The 7500-nt window shown below is 44.1% G+C and overlaps 1 protein-coding gene across 2 annotated transcripts in view; it reads left to right on the top strand.

Moving 5' to 3' along the window:
- The window catches only part of AstC (Allatostatin C), a 34271-nt gene that overhangs the window by 25458 nt on the left and 1313 nt on the right, over window positions 1-7500 (top strand). The window lies entirely within an intron of this gene.

Below are 7500 nucleotides of genomic sequence, written 5' to 3'. Positions count from 1 at the left end.
TCTCCTTCTCTTCCTCCTTTTTCTTCTCCTCTTCCTCTTTCTATTCATTTTCCTCCTTTTCCATCTCCTACTCTTCCCTTCTTCCAATTCTTATTCTTATTCCTCCTCCCCCCCTCCTACTCCTCCCCTCATTTTCTTCCTTTTCCTTCTCCTCCCCCTATTCCTCCTACTGCCACCCTTCCTCTCTCTCTCTCGCTTTCTCCCGTTCTCTCTCTCTCTCCCACTTTTTCTCTCTCGCTCGCTCTCTCTCTCCCATTCCCACTTTTTTTCTCGTTCTCTCTCTCTCTCCCCTTCCCATTTTTTTTCTCGCTCTCTCCCTCCCTCCCTCGCTCTCTCTCTCTCTCTATCTCTCTCACTCTCTCTCTCTCTCTCTCTCTCTCTCTCTCTCTCTCTCTCTCTCTCTCTCTCTCTCTCTCTCCCTCCCCTCCACTCTCTTTCTCTAGTCTCCTCTCTGCATTTCCCCCCTTCATTGACCCCTCCTTTGGCGATCGTTTGTTCGCGGCGACTCCCCCCCCCCCCCCCGCCCCCGCCCCTTTATCATACAGCCAAAGGGGGCCTCGTCCGACCTCCGCGGTTTTTTCGCCGAAAGGGAAAACAGCCACATTCGGACACAAAGGTGGGGGGGGAGGGGGGGAGGGGGGAAGGGGGGCGGGGGCAGGGGGGGAGGGGGACAAAGAAGATACTTATGATCTTTTTTTTTTTCTTTCGTTTGTCTTTATGGTTATTGTCGTTTACTTATGATCTTTTTTTTTTCTTCCGTTTGTCTTTATGGTTATTGTCGTTTTGTTGTTGTTTTCGTCTGTGTTGGTGCGATTCCTGTGGCAGGTTTTTGGTGGGTCTTGTCTTTTTTGTGGATTGAGATATGCTGTATGGTATTAATGTTTCCGTATGCGTAAATATATATGCAAACAAACGTATATATATATATATATATATATATATATATATATATATATATATATATATATATATATATAGATATACATATATACATATATGTATATACATATACATATGTATATGTATGTGTGTGTGTGTGTGTGTGTGTGTGTGTGTGTGTGTGCGTGTATGTGTGTGTGTGTGTGTGTGTGTGTGTGTGTGTGTGTGTGTGTTTTTGTGTTTGTGTTTGTGTTTGTGTGTGTGTGTGTGTGTGTGTGTAGATATAAAGATAATTAGCTAGGCATAGATATAGCAATGGACATACTCACATTTGTGCATGCTACTTTATCCAATTACTCTCACTAGTCAACGAAATGTATTGAACCAAATTCTTTCCTCCAACAGTTTGCAACAACTCTGATGTTGGCTGTCAATCATTTTGATTTCTCTAAAATATAAATCTGAAATGTTATGATAAAATGTATGGGGAATAACTTTTAGTTCAATTTTCACTTTTGAATAAACTAATCATCGTGAAAAAAATATATATTTCTTACTTAAGGCTTACTTTGAAGAAAGAAAATATGTGATAAATAATCTCTTTGTCAAAGTGATGTGATGATGAAATAGAATAAATTTTATTCAACGAAAACATTGATTGGCAAAATGACAAGAAAAAGGAAAGTGATGACTCATACATCCATATTGATGATTTATTTTGGAATATTAGCAAAGAAAATCTGGTATGACTCAGTGAAGGTTTTGGGCGAGAGAAAGGAACCAAAATCAGGGCAGGAACCTTTTTTCCCGCATTTTCTTGGCCCGATCCATCAGGAAGACCTTCTCAAGAGGCGTGTGGAAGGTGGCGCTGTGGCGGCCTTATGAGTGGGGCTGAGGGGCAGCGGGGGCCAGGAAACACTTACTGCGTGTGTGTGTGTGTGTTCATGTGTTGCGTGTGTTCTTGTGTTTGTTTGTGTATGGCGTCTGTGTGTTCGTTTGTTTGTGTGTGTGAGTGTGTGTGAGTTGCGTTTGTGTGTGTTCGAGTGTTTGTGTGTGTGTGTTCGTGTGTGTGTGTGTGTGTGTTCGTGTGTGTGTATGTGTGTTCGTGTGTGTGTGTGTGTGTGTGTGTGTGTGTGTGTGTGTGTTCGTGTGTTTGTGTGTAAGCGTGTTGCGTTTGTGTGTGTGTGTGTGTGTGTGTTCGTGTGTTTGTGTGTGTTCGTGTGTTTGTGTGTTCGTGTGTGTTTTTGTGTGTGCGTGTGTGTGTGTGTATTTGTTGCGTGAGTGTGTGTGTGTATGCGTGCGTGTGCGTGTTTATGAATGTGTGAGTTTGTGTGTATACCAATTTTAGGTTTTCCTACAAGATCCAGAGCAAATAATTACCTTTAAGACTTCTCCAGCCCGTGTCCGCCCACCGACGGAGTGTGCAGTCGGCGGTTACTAATACGAGACTCTCCATCAATATACTGTCGGTCTGTTTTTCAGCAACAAATTGGATAACTTAAATAACTTTACGGCGATTACTAATACGAGATTCTGCATCAAGATCTTATCGGTCTGTTCTTCAGTAATAAATTGGAGAAGTGAAAAAACTTTATTGTATTGTTTTCTCGGCCATTTTGGATGAAGGAATCACTAGGTCGGTTGTTTTCCGAGTCCTTGTTATAGGGTGTCTGTTTGGCTGGATGGTGTACATGAGTACATGTTTACACGCGCCCGCACATACACACACACACACACACATATATACTGTATATATGTATATATGTACATACATGTGTATATATGTGTATATATATATATATGTATATATATATATATATACTTATGTAAATATATACATATACATATATGTACACACACACACACACACACACACACACACACACACACACACACAAACACACACGCACACACACACACACACACACACACACACACACACACACACACACACACACACACATATATATATATATATATATATATATATATATATATATATATATATATATATATAAAACATACAGAAGAGTGACGCAAGCCGGAGCCCAGCGCGGGCCAGCCTCCAACCAGGGCTCGGGGAACAGGTGCTCCTTCGGCCGCCTCTCCCGCCGCCGACGCTAGCGGGTCCCGTCTGCCGTTGAGCCAGAGGACCCGCCGCCTTCCTGCCGCGCCTTCCTTGAAGCCCAAACGAAGGACACACGAAGGAGGAAATAATATATGGGCTTCACTCAGGTTGCCGGGTTGAGAGGGGGGAGAGGGGGAAGGGGGAAGGAGCGGAGAGGGAGGGAAGGTGGGAGGGCGAAAGGTGGAGAGGGAGGGAAGAGAGGCGAAGGGGGAAAGGGGGAGGGAAGGAGGGGAAAATATTGGAGGTGAAGGGGAGGCGAAGGCGAAAAAAGGAAGAGAAAGGAAAAAGGGAGAGGAGGGGAGGGGCAAGAAACGGGAAGAGGAAAGGGAGGAAAGAAAGTTGAAGGGAAGGGAAGGAAGGAGAAAAGAAGGGAGATAGGAAGCAGAGAAAAGGAAGGAAGGAGGGCGAGGAGGGGATAAATGCGTTGGAGATGGAAGACAATAAAGAGAAGAGAGTTAATGAAGAGGGGAATAAAGTGGAAGCGAGAAAAAAGGTAACAAAACAAGGGAATGGGGAAGGGGGAGGGGGTGAAAAGGGGAAAGAAGGGAAAGACGAACAGGAAACACAGACGAAGTACACTGGCGAAAGGAGGCAGAAAGGAACGCAGATAAGGGACAGGGGGAGGAGAGAAAGGGAGAAGAGAACGGGAGGAGAGAATGGGGGAAGAGAGGGGGAGGAGATAAGATGGGTGACGGCTGGGATAATGGGACATTACGCGGTCTTGATGATAGCCCGCTGTGACAGGGAGGGAGGGAGGAGGAGGGAAGGGGAGAGGGAAGGAGGAGGAAGGGAGGGAGGGCTGGAGGAAGGAGGGAAGGAGAGAGAGGGGAGGAAGGGAAGGGCTGGAGAAAGGAGGGATGGAGGGGAGGAAGGGAGGAATAGCACGCTGTGACAGGGAGGGGAGGAGGGAGGAGGGAAGAGGGAGGGGAAGGGAAGGAGCTGGAGGAGGAAGGGAGGGAGGAAGGGGTCGAAGGAAGGAGGGAGGGAGGGAGTGGGGAGGAAGGGAAGGGTCGGTGAGAGGAGGAGGGAGGGTATCCGAAGGTCTGGAGGGAAAGGTTGAAAGACAGAAAGGGGTAAGGAGAGGGAAGAGAGAGAGAGAGGAGGGTAGACACTGGAGGGAGGGAGTACCTAGGAGGGAAAAAGGTGAGAGTACAGAGGGTAACGAATATGAATAGAGCCACACGAAGAGAGAGTTCAGGGAGAGGAAGGAGGGTAGAAGGAGAGTGGAGGGAGGAATGATAGAAGTAGAGATGGGGGGTGGGTGGGGGGGGAAGGGGATTAAGGATGGAGGAGTATCACAGAAAAGGCTTGTCAATTTCAGGTACCAGACTCGTAAATCATCGTACCAGACAGGATGCAAACATGTCCTCCGTCGCCATTTTAGCCAGAATAAAAAATCATGAACAGAAAGGCACGAAGTAGCTTATTTATCAGCGAGGAACAGTTAATTTATTCGGGAAATACTATGGAACAGATAACTTATTCGGGAAATACTATGGAACAGATAACTTATTCGGGAAATACTATGGAACAGATAATTTATTCGGGAAATACTATGGAACAGATAACTTATTCGGGAAATACTATGGAACAGATAACTTATTCGGGAAATACTATGGAACAGATAACTTATTCGGGAAATACTATGGAACAGATAACTTATTCGGGAAATACTATGGAACAGATAACTTATTCGGGAAATACTATGGAACAGATAATTTATTCGGGAAATACTATGGAACAGATAATTTATTCGGGAAATACTATGGAACAGATAACTTATTCGGGAAATACTATGGAACAGATAACTTATTCGGGAAATACTATGGAACAGATAACTTATTCGGGAAATACTATGGAAAGTTTTTTATATAAAGCTAGAGACTGAATCGCATTAAAGTGAAGAAAATGATAAAAAGAACAGCAACAGTAACAAGATAAAAGAAAAAATCTTGGCCAATTTCCATGGTTTCACGAGATCGCATTAAGATATGTTAAATGTCTCGACCTGTTTTGAATATTTTCCTTTCTCTTCCGAATCGTTCTGCTTATTTCAAGGACTTACTTTTTTTTTTTTTTTGCTTGATATTGAAGTGTTTTCTATTCACTTAATTTAATTCTTAGTTTTATGTTTAATCAGTTACGTGTAGTCAGGACATAAAGTTCTATCATTGCTATCTGTTTTTTTCATACCTCTCTCTCTCTGTCTCTCTCTCTCTCTCTCTCTGTCTCTCTCTCTCTCTCTCTTTCTCTCTCTCTTTCTCTCTCTCTTTCTCTTTCTCTCTCTCTCTCTCTCTCTCTCTCTCTCTCTGTCTCCCTCTCTCTCGCTCTCTCTCTCCCTCCCTTCCTCCCCCTCTCTTTCTTTATCTTTCTCTCTCTTGCTCGCTTTCTTGTTCGCTCTTCCTTTCACTCAAGTATTTCTCATTCTTCCTTTATTTCCTCTTATTTTTATCATTTCTCTCTCTCTCTCCAACTGTACACTCCTCCCCTTTTCTCTCTCCTTTTCTACCTCTCTTTCTCCCTCTTCTCCTCCCTCTCCTTCTGTGTCTCCTTCCCTCTCACTCTCTCCTCCTTCTTCCTCCTTCGCAATGTCTTGTCCCGACGAAACAACCATCAATCTCGAGGCCAGAGACCCAGCCGAAGATACGCCCTCCTCGGCATTCCGTAAAGGCGTCATTTCCAAGCAAACCGCACGTCCCGGCGACCGTAAGGACGGGAAAACACGTGAGCATTCAACAAGTAGTCTGGAGGAGGATCAGATCCCTATAATTTAGCGGGAGCAGGACGCCTAGATTCCCCTCGCGCCCCATCACGTGATCTTGCGTGTAAGGGATTACAACTCGTTTGCTTGCGGTGTCCGAAAGCGTTGTCGACTCGCCGTTGTTGTTGTTGATGTCTGGCTACAATGTTCGGTCGAATTATAACAAACTTCGACAGAGGAAATGGATATTAAATGAATGAAAGAAACTGGGAATGATGGAGAAAAATACACAAAAACATGGTATTATTTTGCCAATTGGGATATAAGTGCAGCCGGAAGAGGAATGTTATTTGAAATTTGAATTCTATCCAAATAGTATAATGTAACCGATTGGCTTTGTCTTCGTTTCCATCCGTGTATAAAGTAGATGTACAGTATGGATGTCTCTCTCTCTCCCTCTCCCTCTCTGTCTCTGTCTCTGTCTCTGTCTCTCTCTCTCTCTCTCTCTCTCTCTCTCTCTCTCTCTCTCTCTCTCTCTCCCTCTCTCTCTCTTAGTAGGTGAGTATATCAGTTTATCCAATTTCACTTCTCTTATTCTCTCTCTCTCTCTTTCTCTCGCTCTCATGTTATCTATCTAACTGTCTGTCCATCTGTCCGTCTATCTATCTATCTACCTATCTATCTATAAATCTATCGTCCTGTCTCTGCCTTTTCATCTCTCTATCTCTGTCTTCCTCTTTCTCTCCCCCTAAACGAATGGATGTTAATCCAATATATAAATCCAACTGATGTTTCAAAATTAACGGAAAGTCGTTTATACCATTTGGCAAATAAACATAAAATAGCTGCCACTAATATATATATATATATATATATATATATATATATATATATATATATATATATATATATATATATATATGTATATGCATATGTGTATATATATATATATATATATATATATATATATATATATATATATATATATATATATTTATATGTATACATGTGTGTGTGTGTGTGTGTGTTTGTGTATGTATATATGTATAGGTGTATGTATATATATATGTACACACGCACACATGTGTGTGTGTGTGTGTGTTTGTGTATGTATATATGTATAGGTGTATGTATATATATGTATATACACACACACATGTGTGTGTATATATATTTACACACACACATGGGGATATTTACTTGTGAATATTCATGCGTCGGTTTTTACCTGTGCGCGTGTGTGCGTGTGTGTCTGTTTGTGAGTGCACGCACGTGTGTTTGCACGCAGCGTGGCCGTGCGTGTTGAAGCCCGTGTCCCGCGACAGGAAGGCAACCGCCCGAAGACGAACTTGCACAACACGTTTCCTTTTGCCGGCGCCTCGTTCGCTCGCTTGACGCGGTCGATACTTAAAGGCTATTATACGGTCGGAAATCCCATCGGTGAATACGAGGTTACGATCTTAACTGCTAGAGTGAAGGGCAAACAAAAGGCAGAAGGAGGAGGCCCTGAAGCCGTCAATACCCTGACGAGACCAAAGCCGCCTTCGGGTATTGAGATCCCGAGCGGCCATTGTGTCCGCTCCCGACGCGTGCCTTTTCTCGCAGGTGTTTCGCTGTCACGCCGTCATCACGACCGGGGGGTCAGGGGGGGAGGGAGGGAGGAAGGGAGGGAGGGAGCGAGCAAGGCAGGGAGAGAAGGAGGGAGGGAAGGAAGGAAGGAAGGAGGGAGAGAGGAAGGGAGGGAGGGAAGGAAGGAAGGAGGGAGAGAGGAAGGGAGGGAGGGAAGGAAGGA

This window comes from Penaeus vannamei, chromosome 28 (genome assembly GCF_042767895.1).
Source record: "Penaeus vannamei isolate JL-2024 chromosome 28, ASM4276789v1, whole genome shotgun sequence".
NCBI classification, from domain to species: domain Eukaryota; kingdom Metazoa; phylum Arthropoda; class Malacostraca; order Decapoda; family Penaeidae; genus Penaeus; species Penaeus vannamei.
Note: the sequence above shows the minus strand (reverse complement) of the source record. Positions and strands in the feature narration are given on the sequence as shown.